Consider the following 20769-nt stretch of genomic DNA (forward strand, 5'->3'; position numbering starts at 1 on the left):
GGTAGTAAATAAATGATAATTAACATTGTCTTCTATTTTTGAACTGCTCCCTTTCCTAAAAGTATGAGCTCCTACAAGCAAGATTGATTCTCCTTTCTCCAACAGAGGTAGCAGATAAAAGCATATCTAAAAATAAAACAAACTCCTACATTGAGGTGAAACAGACTTTCTAGAAACATACACATAAACACACAAACATGGATGGGCTTTTTCAGGCAAATAATCTCCTCTATTTAAGGTCATTTTAGTTTCAAGAAAGACTCTGCGCTAGCTCCACAAAAAAGAAGAGGAAATATTTTCCTATAAAGATAGCAGGCAATTGTATCGAAAGCTAGGAGACAGTCTTGCAGGGACTGAAACTGAGTAGTAGGAAACCAAAGGTTCTCTTGTCATTTCTTAGGAACTACATGTTCTCTTTAATCTCAGCATGTGGGCTCCTTGCTCTTTTGTCTTTTTTCCTAATTTATTATTTTTATTCTCTAATAGTCCACTTGTGGGTAGCTTTGGCTTGCTAGGGCACCAACCTCATTCTTGACTGTTGCATGAATTTTCTATCTTTTCCCCAGACTGGACTTGTTTCAAAATCCCTAGAAAACTGACAGTTGCTTCTTGCTTCTGATTTCCTATTTCTAGTTCCCAAGAAAGCAATCTAATTGACTCATCATACTTTTTTAAAGCCAGGCCACAGAAGATTTTTCCTAGGTCAGGTATGCCTACCTGAGGAGGGGTGCTGAAGTGATATGGAGTCTTATGATCTGACAACCACTTAGCAAGTGTTGGGGGTGGAGTTCTCTGAAAAAGGTGTAGGCAGAACTGGTGTCTAAAAATACAAACTCCAACAAAACTGTTAGCTTCTGTTTTGAATATTTTCCTAGCCACTGATGAGAGCAAAGTGATGTTGCAGGAAAAACACCTGGTTTGGTGACATACAGACCTAACATTTCTGGGGCTAAATTATAAGTTGAAATAACAATACCCACCTCAGTGATGTAAAGTATGTAGAAATCTTAATATCATTTTGGGTCTGCTTTAAGTACTCAATGCAAAGTAATTCTCTTGCTTTTCCTTCTATTTACTGAAGCCTAGATCTCTAAATTAGGGTAAATAACTTTGGCAATTCCCAATATTTTACCCCTTAAAGTAGTAAGACTTTTAAAAATATGTGATTACTTTTCTTAGATTTTTGGTTTATATTTTAAATGTAGCTCTACTATGTTGATAGCTTCTTAAAATTCATTATAGTTTTAAAATCTTCCATTTTCATGCTGGTTTATTTAAGTATTTTTACGAACTAATCCTACATAATATCACAACAACTCTGAGGAAAAGCAGTATTACTGTGTTAGAAATGAGCAAACCAAAGCTCATCTTATTTTTTTTTTTATTTTTTTAACTAGACTTATTTGTTTTAGAGGCAGCACACAGGGGGCAGGGCGAGGAACTGAGGGAAAGAGAAACTGAAGGAGAGGCTGCAATGAGCATGGAGCCCAATGCGGGCTCAATCTCACAACCCAGAGATCACAAGTTGAGCCAAAACCAAGAGTCTGATACTTAACTGACTGTACCACCCAGATGACCCTAAATCTCATGATAAATGTATGACCTAAGGTGCCCCTTCATTTCTTCCTTCAGTCATTCATCCAGTGAAAGTCTATCAAAAACTTACTATGTGCCATGCACGGCTTTAAAAATGGAGAGCATTTGCTTTATTACAGTTTGTTTTAGTAAAAGGAGAAGAAAGAAAGGAGAAAAAAGAAGAAATGGAGAGGCAAAGGGCAATGAGAGAAAACATGGTGATCCATACTATACAGAGGATTTAAACATGATAGCATCATTCCGAGTATGTGGTATGTTACTATGGGTGGAGTGCACGTGGAAGTCACTTAGAGATGACTTTTGAGCTGATTCCTGAGTCATATGCCATTGTATGGGGGCAGAAGCCATTTAGGGAGAAACCAAATAGAGTGAAAGGTTAAAGTACAGAAATCAAGCCAGTGCATCTGGAATTTAGGCTGAGGACAGTATAGAATGGAATAGGAAAATTAGACTATTAGGAATTTAGGAGGCAAGGTATGAATTTTGGACTTCAATTGTGATAGGAAACTGATAGTTAAGCATGCTAAATAACAAGATCTAAATTATGTTTTGAATTGTTGACCCTACCAGTCTGTGGAGAATTGATTTTAATGAATCAGAAATGGAAGCAAGAAGCCCACCTAAGACTATTGTGTCATGGCAAGGAGATGTGGCAGTGGTAGGCTTACAGCTGGAGAGATAATGATTTGTTTGGGATATATTTAAAGTAAGATTAAGACTCAGTATAAGAGTAGGGAAATTAAGAAATCAAGAGTTTATGCTTAGATTACAACTTTAGATATTGCCTGTCATGCCATTTATTCACCTGGGAAAGACTATTTGTCTTGCATGGGATTTCCATGGAGAAATGTCTTCCCCGTGATTCTCCAGAAGTTTGTTTCTCTGCATCCAAAATCTTAAAAATAAATGGAGAAATTAGGTTTCTGGGAAAAATTATTGTAATTCTCTTGAGAAAATTAAAGCCTGATAGTCAACCTAGGGATATTCCTGATTTGAAGGCAACCACTTATGTCAAGTTTAAAGCAAGTACAGGAAATGTTGATGTTCAAGTCAAAGGTTAAAGCTGACATTTCAGAGAACCAGCACAGAAACACTTAGGAGACCATGAGTCACAACTTACTCATTCAGGTCTGATCACAGCTGCTTCTGTGTTGTGTAGTTGTTCATAGAGGTCCAGTGTTCTGCTGATAGTGAGTCATTCCTGCCACTAGATATTAATAAGCTTATATGCCTGGTTTAGTTTATACAAGTCTTATAACGGTGTTTCAAGAAGTAATACATTTTAGAAATAGTACTTCTAATCTTGATAGGAGATCCAAATGTTGTTGGAAAACTATCCAATAACATTTGCTAGTATTTTGCAGTTTTTGAATATTTGTTATAAGGCTAAAAGTTTTATAAATGGTACAATAATATTTTTAAAGAAGTAAGAATTTTATTTTATTTTTTAAGCATTTTATTATCATAACGAGTAAAGAGTATGAAGAATACTAGAAGTGGTTTGTGAATAACATATGATTTAGAAATTCTCGTTTCTTATTCCCAGACCCCAAAGATTTAAAGATTCATATCTGTTGGAAATATAAAGGTACATGTATTTTAAGTAACTCCTACCATTTTTCTTGTCTCAGTAGTACCAAACAGTACTCAAGTGTTTTTTTTTTTTTTGTCCCCTCTGCCTTCACTTCTCATCTGTTTGCCAGTTGACATAGTTATTTCTATTATCACTAATACAAGATGCTATAACGTTTTCCAGTGGTGAAGAGAAAGGCCCTCATTCTCTCGCAGGGAAAAATTTGCTTACAGCATCTCTAGAAATTTGTTATTAAGAAAGAACTTTATTTTTGAAGTCCCTTAAGCTGCTGGGACTACACTGATTTGTGCTATATAAACCACTTCCTTTTTGTCTCTGCCCAGGGTGGCTGTCAAAGATACTCAGAGCTTTCTGTAAGAACAAATATGTTCAGTCACTTTCTCATTGCTAAAGTTCAATGGGTTCTCCTGTCAGTAGGACCTCCCTCATGGGGAATAGCTTCTGTTTGGACATGTCCTGAAATGCCAAGTTTCACAGCTCCATTCGTGTCTTTACTATGGAACTCTCTCATCATCATCTTGGAAAACTGATGAGGAATCTTCTTTAGTAAGGCCACGTGTGTTAAAAATAAAAGGGTTTGCAAGTAATTTTTCATTGAAATTACCATTGAATCTCTTGAGGAAAATAAAACCTAGCAATTGTTACGTAAATCTAACTGTATATGAATCAGAGGAATGCCAGTGACAAAATTAGCACTCTTTTTTAACCCCTAAAATATTAAAAGAACCACAGAAGGACACCTGGAGGGTTCAGTTCGTTAGGCATCTGCCTTTGGCTCAGGTCATGATCTCAGGGTCCTGGGATTGAGCCCCATATCAGGCTCTCTGCTCAGCAGGGAGCCTGCTTCTCTCTCTTCCCCTCCTTCTTCCTCCCTCTTGCTTAAATAAGTAAATAAATAAATAAATAGATAGATAAATAAATAAATAAATAAAACCTTTTTAAAAAAGATAAAATAGCCACACAAACACAAGAATTCAGTCTTCAATCTGTTAAAGTCAAAAAACTACATTCATGTACATTATCTCGTTCTTGGAGGGGAAAAAAAAATCCAGGAGGTGGTACTATTATAAATCTCAGTCTTCAGATGTTGAAACTGAAGCTCTGAGTTGAAACAACTTGTTTAAATTTGTACAACAGATGCCTAACAGTGAAGGGATAGGCTCTAATTAATTAAGTCAATGCAATCTAACATTTAATGACTTGACTATAAGTACAGCATTTAATAGCACCATTAGGGATACTGGAAGTACAGAGATAAATAAGAAGAACTTCTAATCTCATATAATCTTAACTATTTTTCATATTTCCACATTGCTTTTCTATGCTGAGAAGTAATAGTCAAATCGTACAATTTTAGGAAAACATCATTTGGGTCTGTTGCCACCACTCTCTAGTTTCAGGACCAATACCTGATGCTCAGGGGTATCCTGGAACCTGAAGGCTAGCCTAATGCATGTGAGGGCTACATCACACTTGGCCAACTACTGCTGATGACCATTACAGTGATCCTCATTTTGTTAGAAGAAATGTGCCAGGTCATTCTTTCCTCCCTGTCTCATTATTATCTTTGGTAGCTGTTTCATACTGATGGACTGACTGTATATTTTTCCTATTAATCTTTTTTTGATGTATTTGTGTATGTAGGCTGTGTTTGAAATTATACCAAAAGCCAGATTCAAAGCTATAGAGCTTTTGTGAGGCCCATGGCCTCATGTTATTCATTACTGCCGTATGTGTTGGTTATTTTACTGTGCACCCTCTTTGAATATAAAATCAGGCAACACTTTTTTTTTTAATCATCCTCTGATTTGTATTCTAGGGCAGAGATGTTTTCTGTGATACTCCAAGTGAAATTCTAGGTATTTGTCTATGTATGACAGATGCTTGTGGAATTTAGACCAAACGACATTTAGCAATTGAATTATTCCATTAGAATGATAATACCACAGTGTGTTATGTTGTTTCTATTTCTGTCCATCAGGAAAAGCTTTGAAAGTAAAACATAAGTTATTGAGGACTGCTCAATGAATTGCTTTGTATGCTCTATAAGTTGTCTTTCCTGGATTTGTTGAATTACTGAATTCTGCATGCACATATATGGTTGTAAATTAAAGGACCACTTTCTCTGATCAGATTATGAAATAAATTATTTTCATTTTCCCCTTACTGCCTTGCCCATGGGAAGGCACAAAGTAATTGTATCTTAATTCTCTATTTTTAGAAGTATCTTATTATGAGGGGTAATAAAAGGTGCTGAGGGTTCTTAGAAGCTAGTTCTGGAATGTGTGGAAACTTCTATCAGATATAAAAAAATAGGTTACAGGTGAGAAAAGTGAAATTTTTCTTAGTTTCAGGAGTTTTATGCCTATCCTAGGAAGGCCAATCATCTAATAGAAATGTTTTTTTTTCATCATCGCAATAGACTTGAAGCCCCTCTTGAGCCCATTCATGAAATAATGAGCCTTTTTAATGTGATATTGGCAGCTGTGCATTAAGTGACTTAGATACAGAATTTACTCCACACTCAGGATCTGTTCTCAGCATAAACTGGAGAAAAATTGAGGATGCTAACATGAATATTCCTAGTGATTGAAATTTTAAAATTATCAATGTCCCTACCATATATTCCTCAAATGTTATAGTCTTTCTTCTATCTTGTTTCTTTTATCACTGTTCATATGAATCTTCCTCAAAAAACACATTTAAAACAACATAAGGAAATCAAAATTTATAACCTTGTTGACTCATCTCATGTTTGGATTCTGGATGATCAAATACAGATGTTAAGATCAAATACAGATGTTTCTTTTTAAAGAAAAACAGCTTGTACTTGGAAGACTTTGGCTATAGTCTCATCTCCTCAGCTAATTTGTTCTGTGATTTGGGCAGAATACTTTATATTTGTCTCATTTTCATCATGAATATGTGTGTGAAACTCCTTTCCAGTGGTATCGGTCTATCATTCTGTAACTAAAATCTCACTCCTCTTATGCTTCTATTTCCACAGAACACAGTATGAGTAGGGGTCTATATTGTTCAGGAGATAGATGGCACTCTCAACAAAGATGATTAGACAACATAATGAAGGGACTACATATAATATATTAGCAAAGGAAACTAAGAAAGGATGATATCCTGGAGCTAATTCCAACTTGAAGACATTGCCACCATTTGGCTTGAATTGATAGAGAGGAAGAATTACCAGAAATGGTGAAGAATAAAAGTTTTAGGAAAGCACTTCATAGGAGGAGGTATGGACTTCATTAGAAGGGTACCAATATGGCCAACTGAAGCCTTAGCAATGATGGAGTCAGCCAGTTACATCCTCAACCTCTCTCTTCTCAGAAATCATCTGTTAGTGCTTCCCAATGGTTAGACCTTACAGGGAGTTAGAAGGCAGAGGATTCCAGTTGATGCAGCCCATAAACACCAATTTCCTGGGGCATATGGGAAGGTGGAGAAGAAGGTACAAGAAAGGACCTGGAATTATTATTATTATTTATTATATAAAGGATATCCAGCTCAGGGTTATCTTACTGAAAGATGGAAGGGAAGCTGGATACAGTGATGACTAAACAACCCTTGATGGCAAATCTTCCTCTTCTGGATTTGAGCTTCCAAGTCCACCATGACTATAACATCTGGAATCTTGCCAGGAGCTTCAGATGTGGTTGAGAGAAGTTGTTCTAGAGAATAGGGAGGGTGGCATAAAGGAGGGGGATTGGAAATAAATTATTAGATATTTTCAAAATCATCCCTTTTATATATATATAATCCATCACTTCCCATTTTGTAAGAAAAAATACTTTGAAGATTGCTATCATAACAGAAATATTTTATTTTCCCTGTGTTCTCCCCTTATAATGAAGTGGATGTAAAAATGATCAGAACAGGATAATTTCGTAATGAAGAAAAAATTCCATGGGGCATACTTCCCCATCTGTAATTATTTTACAAATGTCTATTTTGCATGAAAAACCATGCAGTTGTAAGGCATGCAAAGCTGTGTTAATGGCCAGCTATATTTCCATAAAAGCAGATGCCAAGAAAGCACAGTAAGGAAGTAAAACCAAATTGAGCTTACGATGAACACCGAAACTGGACTATCTACTTTTGAAACAAATGAGCATATTGTGTAAAATAGATGAATAAATATGCACGTAGTTAACCATAGCTTATATCAGAGAGCTAATTCTTTAGAGATTTCTTTATTTCTATGAGTTTAAATTTGCTGGCTTAATTAGAAAATGCTGTTATTTTAAATATAGATGCCTCAGAAGATCTTTTATGATGTGGTTTTCAATATACTCAAAATTGAGTGTACACTGTAATGCCTGTTGAGTTGTAAGAGATGCCTTAACTGTTAATTCTGGGAGAAGCAATATGCGGTTTCAAATCAAGTGGGTGAGCAAAAGCAGATTGGAAGAAATTGATTACCTCTCTCATTTCTTTATTTCCCAGACAACAACATTCATTGCTTTGCTGCTGTACTTATTCTAGCTAAAAGTCATCTGATCTCTAAAACAACATTTCTTTATGTTGTGAAGTAAGCTGGAATTGAAATTTGGTTAACCCCCTGCTGGACTAGAGAAGACTAGTTGAAACTTGACGAGTTACAAGTAGTGAGGGTTCTTGCAGGAACCCCACATGCGATCACCCCTTAGATTTCATCTGAGGAAATATAATGATGCTTTGCTATTAATAACATCCTAGAGTTGTTAGTATTCCTACCTCTGTAGAATCCCTTATAATCATTTAATCTTATGCTTCTAAAATAAATAGGGCAAAATGTATTTCATTCACTTGAAAGAAACAGTAAAGGTGAGCCACAGACATATTCTCATGTAGTAGGATTGTTGTGCCCCATGATTCTAACTTGATTCTAGATACTACTTCATCCATTTATAAGTTCTATATTCAACCTCTTCTACCCAACCTGTGAACTTAATGCTGTTACAGTATTTTATATGTAAGGAAAATGAAGCTCCCAGAAGGAAGGTCATTTTCCCAGTTACTAAGCCTGAGCAACTCACACATGGGCCTGGACCTCTCGTGGACTACTTTATTCAATGTCACACAAAATACTAATAGAAACAAAAACACCTTTCCTCCGATAACTGGAATAAGACCACAAAACAAACTAAAAGCAATATTATCCATAAGATCATTATTCATTTTACATTTTCCCCAACTTCCTGGTACTTAGGGTTTTTTTTCCTCATGCCTTTTTTGACTTTTCAAACTTTAAAATGTCCAAGAAATAATTGCCCAACCATCTTTAAATAAAGCTAAGACCTACCACAGTACTTTGCCTTTTTTTCCTGTGTTTGGATTAGGAAAAAAAAAAATCCTATTGTAAGGATTTTTAAAACATTATCCAAAAAGATTGCTTCTAAATTTTATCACAGTAACCAATTGTTAGCTACTACTAATATACTAAATATAATATAATAACCAATTGCAGAAAACTGAAACTTAGAATAACTTGTTTACAAAATCTAATTATTGTAGATTTATTGTAACATGGTCTCTAGTCACATCATATCCCTTAAACATATTTCTATATTTAAAAGGAATTGTGCTAACTACAAAAGGTACATTTTTCTTAACCCAAAATCCATTGAAGAACTCTTGCATGCCATTAAGACACTATATTATATTGACTTCTTAGAATTTGTTAACCTTTCATGCAGTGAAAGAGTAAGAATTACTGGAATTGGAATATTTCAAGGAAAAAATATTCTTTGCAAACCATTGATCTGAAAACAGTGTGCAAACTACATATTGAAACTAAATCATGTATGTATGAAGTAATTTGTATTTGGGTCATGTGATTTCCAATGTATAATTTGTTGAATTAATTCCCAAAACTCATAATTCCATAAAGATGTTTAAAAAAGAAGCTTTTAAAAAGATTTTATTTACTTATTTCTGGGAGATACAGAAAGAGGCAGAGAGGTAGGCTCCATGCAGGGAGCCTGATGTGGGACTCGATCCTGGGACTCCAGGATCACGTCCTGAGCCAAAGGGAGGCACTCAACTGCTGAGCCACCCAGGTGCCCCCAAAGAAACTTTTAATTTAACTTCCTATTTTTTCTTCAAATTATTTTTCTTCCTGATCACATTACTAGAACATATTTCTCTGTTTTCCATTACTTGGGTGTGTCACAGAATTTGGGTAAAAGTGATGTACTCCTCTTCTAGGACTAGCCCATGTAAACCACCTCTAAGATTATCTCACCCCATTTGTTGGTTGAGCAATAGACTTCATAGACTTCATGGTCCTAATGAAGGATGAAGATGTAAGATTGGGGAGCCTGGGTCTCCAAATTATTGTGTATGAGGGCATCTGCCATCACATGAATTACATTGTTGATGAGTGTGAAACAAAACTTTATTGTATTCACTGCTCTGATTTTGAAGTGCGTGCTTTGGAAGCGATTTCTTCTTAATATATTCTCAAAGTTCCAAATCACTGGGTTGCATCAAATAGGTTTTGTATTTTCATATTCTATTCTCTAATTATGCTGTTTAAAAATATATTTCTAATTTAAAAGTCATTGTCGAATCCTTACAACAGTATTTCCTGTGGTTATGTGACCTCTTAATGTTTTGTAGCAAAAAAGGAAGCCTTTTACATACTCATCTAGATACAGGCTATCTTCTTACATTTTAATCTACTTATTCAAATGACAGAGTGTTAACTCCAGTTATTGCCACACTAAATGCAATTTCTTTAAAACCCTTGCTTGACCAAACAATTGTATTTCTACATCACCTAGAGGATTTTACCTGAAAAACTGGATGTGTGTCTTTCTGTTCAGTCTCTGAACATTCAGAATGTTCACTCTGCATTCTCTAATCATATAATATCCCACACTTGATATACTCAACTATTGGATATATTGCTCCTATTTCTAAATGGTATTATGGTAGTTCTTTAATATCTTGAGACTTCTAGTTTAGAAAAAATACTTATTTTCTATGTTGAGCTCCTATTTTGATTTATCTTCTACCTGGCCTTTCTAACTGATAAAGATTTGAATGCATTAATGACATTTTACTTTTAATTCAATAATAATGCTCATTTTCAACTAAAAATTTCTTATGAATTTGAATGGTCTTTCCTCTTTAAAGCAGCAGACACTAAGCTCTGAGTTTTGTAGTTAATAATACAAGCCTAAGAATTTTAGACCTCTTCAAAATGCACTGAACTACTTAAAACTTTGGCCAGAAGACCAAACCTGGCAATGATTCATTGTGATAATTATCATTGTCTTAGCATATAATAATTATAAAACAGAAGCATCTACTTTCTTCCTTTTCTAATTATGCCAGCCTGAATGGACTGTTGGGTGCACATATTCTAGGAATAGCTTCTAAGAGAAGAAAAAGTCATTTCACACAGGACTGCAGGTACGTTGAGACAATATAATACTGACCTGTTTTGAATTTGCACTTTCCTCGGGCCCTGCTGATTCCACTATGTGGGAGTTCAGTATAGTCTGAGTACCAGCTTCTGGATTGGCAGTATGTCAGTCATACTGAAGTCATACTGGAGCTCAATTCCATCTATTGAGGCTAAACTACAAGAGAAATTACATTTGCCACTAGTTGTGGCAAATCAAATCATTATTAGTCTTTCAAAGGTATCATTAAATAGACCTCAGATTTGCTACTTTATGCATTTGGAGTACTTGGAATGAAGAACCAAGTCCTCACATATTGCAAAAGAACTGTGTAGTTTAAAAAAATCTAATTATTGTAACATGGTCTCTAGTCACATCATATCCCTTAAACATATTTCTATATTTAGAAATTAAAAATGGAATCAGGTGAGTATGGAGTTTGGGCATTGGTGGGCCCAGCCAAAATGTGAACACACTGGGAACTGAAAATAGGGTAGACAGTGATGATGCCTAAATACATTAGAAGTGAGATCCAAGCAATCAGCTTTTTGGATTGTGACTGACATGGGCAATATGGAGCTCTGAAGAGTGATTCTAAATGTCCGTCTGAGGACAAGAGCCAGAATATCTGCATTCAAATCATTCGGAAATCATTTTAATAAAGACTCCCTGTTCTCAGTATTAGAGATTTTTATTCACTATATATGAAATAGGGAGAGAGAATCTACATTTTAATAAGGATATAGAGACTGACCTAGAGAGCTAAGAGGCATTTTTGTGAAGTATGAAAAAGTAGGATTCTGACAGGGATAACCCCTAACCATTTTTGTTGCCAAAAGGATAAAATGTGCCCAAGGAAAATATAATTTTGGATGTGGGTAGAAGTAGAGTATATAGTGTTTTTGTTTTTAAGATAGATCACAGAGGGAGAGGGAGAGGGAGAGGGAGAGGGAGAAGCAGACTCACCGTGGAGCAGGAAACCTGATATGGGGCTCGATCTCAGGACGCTGGGATCATGACCTGAACCAAAGGCAGATGCTTAACTGACTGAGCCACCCAGGTTCTCCCTTAATTGTTGATTTCACTCTATATCTACATGCTAGAGGAATCAGTTTTATAAATGATGCACAAAGTTAAGAAATGTTAAAGTTGATGCATAACAGACCCATACAAATGCTCCCATTTGTCTGTCTTTTAGCTTTAATAACTGTTAGATAAAACAGTATTTTTTTATGGTTTAAATAATTAAATGTTAACAGACTGATGACATGAGGAATTGGGAGTCAGGATTTTGTTCACTTATTTCTCAGTGGATGTTGTGAATCTAATAGACCATGACATTTTTGGTCTCATTGATTCTCTCTTTAAAGATTTCTCTGTTGGGGGATCCTTGGGTGGCTTAGCAGTTTAGTGCCTGCCTTTGGCCCAGAGCATGATCTTGGAGTCCCAGGATCGAGTCCCACATCGGGTTCCCTGCATGGAGCCTGCCTCTCTCTCCCTCTCACTCTCTTTCTCTCTCTCTCTCTCTCTCTCATGAATGAATAAAATCTTTAAAAAAATAAAGATTTCTCTGTTGCATTAATTCCTAAGTTCTATTGTTTTCTTCTTATGATGACATTTAGTTGTACAAGTGGCAAGTTTTTACTTTGCTATAAATGTTCCATTATTTTCTTAGCTGTGTTGTAAACATTACCAGTTAGGTTGTTGTTGTTGTTGTTGTTGTTGTTGTTGTTGTTGTTGTTTTTATCTTAATTCTCATGATGGAAGTTTTTGAAGCTATTAAACTTTGGGTTCTGTCTCTTACCCCATCTGTTTTCTATTTTCTTTCTTTTCTCTTTCCTTCCTGCTCACTTTTTTCTCTCTCCTACTTTTATATTACTATCTACTGTGTACAACAAATCGCCTTTAAACTCGATATATGAAGATGTCCCATAAGGCTCCTATCCTCAAGAAGGATAAAATAATTGCATAAATAATTATTAGATGAAGGAGTTTATAGTAAACATGTAATAGAAGACCCAGTTTAAGCCTAAGCTAGAATCATGGTATGGTTGGGCTTATAAAATATTTACTTGAGGGACAAAGAAGCTTCTGAAAAATCACTTCACGTACAATGAAGGCAGGCTTGGTGATATTGACTTAGTATATAACTCAGGTTGGAAGACAATAGTGATACTAAATACTACCAGATATTTGTCATCACATTGCTTTGTAATGATGAAGTTTCATGCTACAGTTGAGACCTAACTTTATAGACATATGCCTTATAGAGCTGATTGGGACATTGGTTAGCAATGTAGATAACATGGCAAGATAGAGAAGGGATAATATATTGTTTGCAGCTTGCCTCATCCTCATGTTTAGCAGGGAAGGGAAGTATTTGGCAAGAACCAAGAGCATTGAATGCATGTGAAAAATTGGTACAATCTTCCTGCTTCTATGTCTTAAATTATTTCCAAAATATATCACATTTCCTTCAGAATTCTTGGAATAGGACTGGCCAATGATATGGGAGCCATCAGGAAATTAACATAGGGGTACCTGGGTAGCTCAGTCAGTTAAGCATCTGACTCCTGATCTCAGGGTCAGGAGTTCAAGCCATATGTTGGGTTCCACACTGGGTGTGGAGCCTACCTCAAAAAAAAAATCAGATTAATAAAAATGTGAAGTAGAGCAGTTTCCTAGGTCTTTAGGAGATGATTGGTTATGGTTTAACAACCAGAAAAATCCCAGTATAAAGCAAAGGTGCATACATGTGATATTTGGCATCATTGAGTTAATATTTTTTTTTTCTGTGCAGTTCAACACAATTGGTCTCATTGATCACTGCCTATATCTTCAAGATCTCTTTTAATCAAAGTACATTAAAATATCATAAAGAACTAGGATCAGAATATTGTCCTCTATTTAATCACTGCCTTAAGTGTAGGGGAATGCTCTGATCCTGAAGTTTAACTTAAACATGTAGTACATGCCTCTGTGACTATGGTTAGGATTCAACATAGAGTAAGGACAAAGGTGTCCAGTGGATTAAGCATTTTAGAGGAAGAAATTATAGAGTATTATCATTGTAGAATGGGCTTCTATGGTAAGAGTTTTATTAAATTTAAAAAGGGAAGTTCTTCCTTTAGGTATCCCTGGGTGATGCATATATATACCACCAGCTCCAGGAATATGCATAATCCTGAGTGTGTGAGGAAACCAAGCAACCATAGCCTCAAGAAGTTGAAGATGAATTGCTAGCCATAACTGTATCATAAATGTAAGATCAACCAATTCAGAATGCTGGAATATTCAGATTTGGCCAGGACATTACATAGGTTTCTTAGAATGCTTCACAGGATGGTATCTACAGAGTGTCAGAGTAGCTTCCAGAATAATTCCAGAATAGCTCTGTAGAAATAAGTCAATGTGTACTATCATGGGTCACTGTCCCTGTCATCTGTCAGACTCTGAATATTGCAGGCGGATATTATATTGCATTGCATAATGCTGCTGGAAATTTTAGGTTGTCATCCAGCAGTAGAATATGTATGAATTGGAGAGGCATTCATTTCCTTCTCCCCACTCCAGTAGAAACCTGGAAACTAGAGTCTCTGGGTACAACCAAATATGTAGGAGAAAGTGATGCTGCCTCAGAGTCTTTAGTAAATGCTCCCAAATAATGAAACATCTATGTTGTTGGCTATTGGTAAATGAGAATGCTGGGTTCTAAGATTCAGTTATTTCTCCATTACCTGTACCCCATTGCTAACAGCTGGAGGTCACCTTACGTGGAAGAGGAAAAAACTGTCACTATGATCTCCAGTCTTGGCCCTGCAGTGCCCTGCAGGCACTATTTTTGTCTGATACAAGATTCAGAGTCAATTGTAAGCTTTCACAACAAGGTTATGAACCTGAGTTAATGTTCAAGGAGCAGGCATTAGTCTTGCATGTGACAAACATGCTACAAATTAGCAAGCTGAGGGAAACCCTAGAGGTTATACCTGTCATGATTCTAGTTTCAAGTTAGAAATTCAAACAAAGTATTCAGTGGAGGGAGCTAGGACAGAGAAGCAGAACTCAGATCCATAGCAATGGGAAAATAAATACTAGATAAAAACAATTATTAGAGTAGATCCTTAGGAAATTACATGAAGTAAGGCTATAGTACTTCAAGACCTCCTTTCAAAATGTTACAATCTATCTCATAATGCATTCTAAAAAAGTAAATATTTTGATACTTAAAACTTTAACTCCTTTTCATTTTAAATTTGAAAATGGAAACTTCTATGTAACCATTTGTCCCATCCTAACAATCAACAAAAGGTTGATAAACTACAACACATAGTTTTAAAAGACCTCAGAGCTGAAGACCTAAGAGTCCTATATGAATTAAACTCTAGAAAATGGCAAACTTGTCCCAAAGACAAGGCTCTTAAACCTGCTAGAATTGCAAAAGGAAGAGGAATTCATTAGTTCCAGTAGAGGAGGGGCATAGAGGGAGTAGAAAAGAGGCAACATTTAAAACAAACAAAACCCTTCTAGTCTCCTGTGACTTTATGTCCCAGATTGAGAATCAGGAGCTCCTCTAAGAGAACTAGTCTACAATCACTAAACACTTACTCATGGATATTCCTGTAACTTAGATGGAGTGGTATATCAAAAGGCACCAAGAAAAGAGAGCTGACAAAGGTCTCCCATGAGGCATGTGGAGCCTGACCTAAGTGCAAGCTCTTTTTCTCCAAGACAAGAAGAAAAGAAATACTGAGAGACACCCATAAGACAGATTACAGTTTCTTTTTATTCCATGGTCTCCTCTGGTGAAGGGAGGACAAAAGCCCAGATAAAACCCTTCCCACAGGCACTCTGAAACTTCAACTACCAAAGACTAAATGAAGGCACAGCAGGAAAGCTAAGATAAGCAATTCCTAGCCATTCCAATATTCCTGCCAGAGTGGTGGCTTCCAGTCAGTGGAAGTTATGGGAAGGGTAACAGCTGAAAGAAATTTCCCAAGGTGCAATACTCGAAAGCAGAGTACTCCCCATGACTTAAACCTGGAGAGATTGTTTCACACACACAAAAACATGTTACTCAGCTGTGAAACAAAGGAGACTTTCTGGAATCTCACCATTGCTCAGATTTCAGGCTCCCCTGAAAGGAAAATAATGATCCAGCCCACAAAACATATGAAGCTGCCAGTAAAGTTAGTCAAATTATAGCTGCCCAGAGATGCTGTGGAGACTGATTCAGCAATCTATCTGCAGCATGGCAGAAAAAGAGGAGTTCCACTTTCCAGAGGTAAATGTTATTCAGTATCTACTGTTCCTTTAATTAAAGCTCCAGTCATATAATCAAAGATTACAGAGGATATGAAAAAGCAAGAAAACATGATCTGTTCTCAAGAGAACACCATCAATTAGAAGCAAATTTAGAGATGGCCCAGATGTTGAAATTATTATTAAAATGAATTTGAATTACTAAGATAAAGGTAAAAATATGGAGAAAGAAATGAGAAATTTTAGCAAGCATGTGGAAATTGTAAAATAATCAAATTGAAGGCAAAGATATCCAGTTGAAGAAACTTATGTGTTAAAATAAGGAATTCTTGCTGTTAGAGTAAAAAAATAAATAAATTAAAATCACTTTACCTTCAATTCTTTTTTTCATTTTTAAAGTGAGAAAATAAAAAAAAAATAAAAAAAAAAAAAATAAATAAAAAAAAAAAAATAAAAAAAAAAATAAAGTGAGAAAATGAGGGGATAAGCAGAGGGTGGGATGAAAAGGGACAAGCAGGCTCTGTGCTGATCATGGAGCCCACCATGAGGCTCAATCCCAAAATCCCTGATATTCTGATTTAAGCTGATATCAAAGAGTTAGATGTTTGACTGAGCTACCCAGGGGCCCCTTTTTACCTTCAACTATTCTGTAATATGCTTTTCTACTTTATTAGATCTGAGTCTCTGACCTACATTATTTTTGTTCTAAGAAACCTCTTTTAATAAGTCTTGCAAAGGCAGGTCTATCACCCACAAAGACCCTCAATTCTTGTTTGTCTGAGGAAGTCTTTATTTCTCTTTCACTGCTAAAGGATAATTTTGTAGGGTACAGAATTCTAAGTTGGTGTTTTTCCTCTCAATACCTTAAATATTTCACTCTACTGTCTTGCTTGCATGGTTTCTGAGAAGTCAGATAAAATCTTTTATTTATCTATAGATAATGTGGCTTTTTTCTCTTCTGACTTCATTCAGGATTATTTACTTATCTTTGATTTTCTACAGTTTGAAAGTGATTTGCCTAAGTGTAGCTTTTTGCCTTTTATGCTGCTTGGGGTTCTCTAAGCTTCCAGGATCTGTGGTTTGGTGTCTGACATTAATTTGTGGAAATTCTTAATCATTATTGATTCAAATATTTCTTTTCCCTTCCCTCTCCTTTTTCTAGCATTCCCATTATGCATATGTTACAACTTTTGTAGTTGTTCCATAGTCCTTGGATATTAAGTCCTGTTTTTTCAGTCGTTTTTCTTTGCCTTTTGGTTTTTAAGTTTTTTATTGAGATATCCTCTAGCTCAGAGACACATTCCTCAGTTGTTTCTAGTCTACTAATTTGCCCATTAAAGACATTTTTAAAAAATATTCTTAGTGGTTTTGGTATCTAGCATATCTTTTTGGTTCTTTCTTAGGATTTCCAACTCTCTGCTTACATTGCCCATCTATTCTTGTGTGCTTATTTACCCGTTACTCTAACATATTAATCATAGTTGTTTAAATTTCCAGTCTGGGGGGCACCTGGATGGCTCAGTAGTTGAGCCTCTGCCTTTGGCTCAGGTTGTGATCCCGGGGTCCTGGGATTGAGTCCTGCATCGGGTTCCCTGCAGGGAGCCTGCTTCTCCCTCTGCCTGTGTCTCTGACTCTCTCTGTGTCTTGCATGAATAAATAAAATATTTTTTAAAAATTCCCCAGTCTGATAGTTCCAACAACCCTTCTGTGTCTGGTTCTGATGCTTGCTGTGTCTTTTCACTTAGTCTATTTGCCTTTTACTATGCTTTGTAAATATTTTCATGTTAGCCAAAAATGTACAGGCTCAAAGGAACTGCTGTGAATAGGTCTTTAGTGATGTGGTGGAAGGAGAGGTGATTGTCTTTTAGGGTTAGGTTAGTTTTTCAGTGACCTTGTGTCTCTGAACTATGAACTTCACACATGTTTCTCAGGTACCCCTCACCTCCAGGTTGGAATGCATGGTGAGGTTGAGTGAGGGATTGAGTAATTCCCTTTTTCCCAATGTGGAAGGTTAAAGCCAGCTGGAGTTGGGTATTTCCCCTTCCCACATGGGTTAGATGCTGATAATAAACACCCCAGCAGGTTAAAATAAATACATGATTTTTAAAAAGATATATTTATCATTTAGTTTCTTTTTTCTGCTCCATATCACCTCATCCATCTCATTCTCCATATACCTCTCCCTTTGCACAAAAACACTTGAGCTCTCCCAACTATCATTAGATCTCCTTCTCACTTCCAAGTACTGCCATTTCCATCCAGCACAGCTATTATAAAAACATTTGTAATATTTTTCCTCTTTCCATAAGGAGTGTAGACATGAGAAGGTGAAGCCAGTCTAAAAGCATCTTTTATAAAACACTGTATTTGTTTCAGTAGGAAGGAACAAATATTCACATCACTTTAGGACCAAAAAGCATGTATATTGATTGGCTCTAAAAATGTCAAAAAAAAGGGGGACTTTATTGTTTTGCTTCTTCCTGAGTTAAAATTATGTTTTTGTATTTTTTCAACCCAGAGGAGGCTTCCCATTCCTTATCCTTCAAAATCAGAAGCACCAAGCTGTTGGTGAAGAGTTATTTCGTTCTTTAGTTGTGGTAATGCTTTTTCTTCTTTCCTTAAGTCTTGGGCTTCCATACCAAATTGCAGTTATCACAGTTTCCAGTTCTATAAAGTCACCATGAACATTGAATTAGTGAATATTGAGCTATTGTTTCTAGAGGAAACAGAATTCATTTCCTGTGAGCCTCTGGTTACAACATTTTCATTGAATTATTAGTATTTAACCTTGTTTCATGTGTTTCTGTTTAAAGACATCTTATTTAATACATATGTAATATGCATATATGTAATTATATGTATATAATTATTTAGCTGTATGTGTATCATATATAAATATGTTTGATTCAGCAGCACTGAACTCCAATAATAGCACTCAGGTCTGAACAAAGCTAACACATAAATTTTCTCTGTGAGGCACATCACAACCTTCTTGTACTTAGGAATGCTAGAGTGCACATTAGCACTATGCATGGGGACCATTTTAAACAGTGAAACCACGAAAACATCCCTACAAAAATGTGAAAAATGTGGCACTAAATAAACTGCGAAAGGATGCTTGCTTACATTAAGAGACTTGAAACAAGAGGGCAGAGCATTGTCTTGTTTTACCTCTGCTGAGAATTTGTATGCTGGTTCCCCAGATTTTTCGCTCTTCTGCTCAAGTGCATGTTGGGAGTATTGACTTTGAGGTTACAAATAAGATTTAGTGAATAGGCTAATTCACAAAAGCAGAATCCACAAATGAACATCAATAGAATTCTTCGTGAAAATAATGCATAGATTTTTTTTCTAATTTCTGTGTTTATGATTTACAGTTTCTGTAGTTTCCTAATATATATAAACTGTTAGGATTTAAAATCTGCCTTTTCTGATTCTTCCACTGTGGGAAAAGATCTTTTCTTTGTTTATCAATTAGTTTATCAATTAGTTTTCATTTTCTTAAACATCTATACTATGCCAAGTATTATCTAAAATGAAAAAAATACAAAAACTTATTATTTCTATTCAGACATGTAAAACTTAGTTGCAAATATAACATTTAATACATTTATGGTAAATTGAGGCAGGGACAAAAAGGGAGGGCATAGTCATATAAATATAAATATGAGGTTAGCAAAAAAGGACTATAAAGAAAGTGATATTAAAGTTGACCCTTGGTGAACAAACAGAAGTTTGTCCAGTGGAGAAGTGTCTAGTGCATTAAATAAATGCATTAAATAAATATATGCTTAGATGGTTTTGATATTATCATTTTGATCCAGTGGAGGTTTTTATTCTAACATTGTGATTCTGAAAATATTTAGAATTGTGTCTTTAAATAAAAACACTAATAGAATTTCACAAGGGCACATTTTAACTCAAAAATTTCTGGAGTTTTCTCTGAAAATTCTAACATTTTATGTATAAGAGCATTAAGTTCTGTCTTTTCCATTTTTGTATTTCTATGAGTTGGGCAGAATCAACATAGGTCTCTACAGTGGAGTTGAAATGATGATGTCTCAACATGCTTCTAGGGCAAAGGCATGGAGACCTAAGACTATATCTTTGGTTTAGAAAATTGCAAGACAGAGTTAGGAGACTGTTACCATAACACATGTGGGAGACCATAGCCTACACAAGGGCACTAGCACCACTGATGAGAGAAGAGAGGACACATTTGATAATTATTTAAGATTCAGGTCATAATATCCTGTGGATGTTGATAGAAAGATAATTTAGAGAGATGCTCAGGATAAGGCATTCACATAGCATGTAATAATAACAAAACCAGACATAATCATTGACATTAATTGCATACTTACCATGATTCTAACACCACAGTATATATTACATCATCTAATCTAACAAGTCCATAAAGGAGTTACTATTCTTACCTTTATTTTTTGAATGGGGATAATTAAATGCGAAGATATTGGGAAACTTTCTGAAGGCCAAGGGGCTAATAATTGGCAGACCCATCATTTGAATAAGCTACATTTCAATGATTAATGTTCTATAGGATAACATTTTCAGTTATATATTGTGTTTATATGTAGAGCATAGAGACAAATCTGTGCATAATTTTTATAAACCCTACTGTAGCAAGGAAATTGTGAACACAAAAGTTTGTTGTTCTAATATGTTCTGATATGTTAATATACTTTTAAATCAAGAAAATATTTGGATTTTGGAAGAAGAATCAAATATTTTATTCATATTGTTTGAAAGCATGTGATTTTCCCTCTATAAATAATAATTGGTCAGAGAAAAAGTGGTTTTCAGAAAAAAATAGCAGTAAGAGTGAACTGAATAGCAATATCTGAGAAAACATAGCCTTGGGAATGAAAGGAATGAAATGATTTAATTTTT

The sequence above is a fragment of the Canis lupus genome, chromosome 14 (genome assembly GCF_011100685.1).
Source record: "Canis lupus familiaris isolate Mischka breed German Shepherd chromosome 14, alternate assembly UU_Cfam_GSD_1.0, whole genome shotgun sequence".
Classification (NCBI taxonomy): Eukaryota; Metazoa; Chordata; class Mammalia; order Carnivora; family Canidae; genus Canis; species Canis lupus.